Source organism: Chelonus insularis, unplaced genomic scaffold (genome assembly GCF_013357705.1).
Source record: "Chelonus insularis isolate UGA/USDA-ARS -01 unplaced genomic scaffold, ASM1335770v1 contig_67_pilon, whole genome shotgun sequence".
Classification (NCBI taxonomy): domain Eukaryota; kingdom Metazoa; phylum Arthropoda; class Insecta; order Hymenoptera; family Braconidae; genus Chelonus; species Chelonus insularis.
In genome coordinates this window covers 682,966-684,574 of record NW_023276701.1, presented here as the reverse complement: position 1 = coordinate 684,574, position 1,609 = coordinate 682,966, and the positions used below count along the sequence as shown (strand labels likewise).

The window sequence follows — 1,609 nt, the reverse complement described above, 5'->3', positions numbered from 1 at the left end:
CATTTTTTCTTTTCATCTCCTTCCACATAAATACGGTCTCGATCTTTAATAAGTACACGAAGAATGTATGGAAGTTTATCATGTGGTATTGTTCCAGATTTCCATAGAATGCCGTGATAATTACGGAGTGTTAGTGGAGCTAACAATTCTTTTGAATTCATAGTTGATGATGAAATGTAATCTAAAATTTTACATGTCACACAAAAAAATATAATGGATACAATTGATGAAATGTAAATCTTACGATAATCAATGTAATCTAAAAAAAATTTTCATGTTACAAAAATAATGAATACAATAAATAAAAAAAAAAAAAAATTTGACATTATTGTTCTTTTGATTTAAATATTTCCCCTCTCTACATTTTAAGAAAATCGTTATTTAATGACGGTTAAATTTGGTAATTGATATTCTCGAACTTTCAAGAAATTTTTTCGGATTATGGCACCACATTACAAGGTCATCCAAAATCCTATAAAAATCTTTTCAAACACGCTTTTTCATCATTGTAATTCTGAAGTTTGTCTAGTATAGTCGAAAGAAATGAGTGCATTAAACTATTATTCTGATTTAATTAAAATGATGGAGGAGGCTTATACTCTTCTACCATCTTTGAATCATGAATCTAGTGAAATCATTGATAAGTGGGTGCGAATTAGTAGTGACAATATTACTACATTAAACAGACATTTGCAATCGAGTGGTTTATCGGTTGGTGAAAAACAACGAATTCAATCGATAATTGCAGCACTCGCAACATTACATAAAAAGTTTATGAATCATTCAATCGTTGGAGGAAGCCTTCAATCAACAGAACAATTGATTCGATGGAAAGATTTAGAAAATATTTTTTCAAAATCGAATTCGCACTGGTGTTGTCATTAACTTGCAATATTTAAATTTACGAGACTTCTTATTGGACGCTGAAAAGCTGATTATCGAAAAGTTGACAGATATAGTAACAAGTGTGGGAAATTTAAAAGTGAACTTTGTCCTTGCTTGTAAATTCAGTAATCAAACAAATGATGGAACAGTTGTAGAAATTAAGTACTTTAATGTTAAAAATGAAGCAATTTTGCCGTCAACAGACATAAAAAAACATTTTCTGGAAAATGTTGTTGACAAACTACTAACAAAAGTCGAGGATTTTCAAGAACGAGATTCTGGTTGGTCACTTGTAGAAATTGAATATCTGCAAGTCAATATTAATCGTTATCAACCTCTATTAGCTAGACAACCTACACTTATACCTCTACCAAAATTTATACAACAAAAAAAAGCAGTACTAAATATTAAAAACAACGATCAATGTTGTTTCTTTTGGGCTGTTACTGCAGCTCTTTATCCTGTTTTTGTAAATTCAACAAGAACAAGTTCATATCCTGATTACAAAAGTGTGTTAAAATGTGAGGGTATCAACTGTCCCACAACCTTACATGATGTTCCAAAATTTGAAAAACTCAACGATTTAGCAATAAATGTGTATGGTTTAGATGACTGTACGTATGGTTTAGATAATAATTGTGAAATTATTCCGTTATATTTAAGTAAATATGATAAAATAGATGAGCCATGTATTCACCTGTTAATGGTACAAAGTAGAGTAGAA

At 29.9% G+C, this 1,609-nt stretch overlaps 1 pseudogene; it reads left to right on the top strand.

Annotated features, from left to right (window-relative positions):
- Window positions 1-512: 512 nt before the first annotated feature.
- Window positions 513-1,162, top strand: LOC118070768 (uncharacterized; annotated as a pseudogene).
- The last annotated feature ends 447 nt before the right edge of the window (window positions 1,163-1,609 follow it).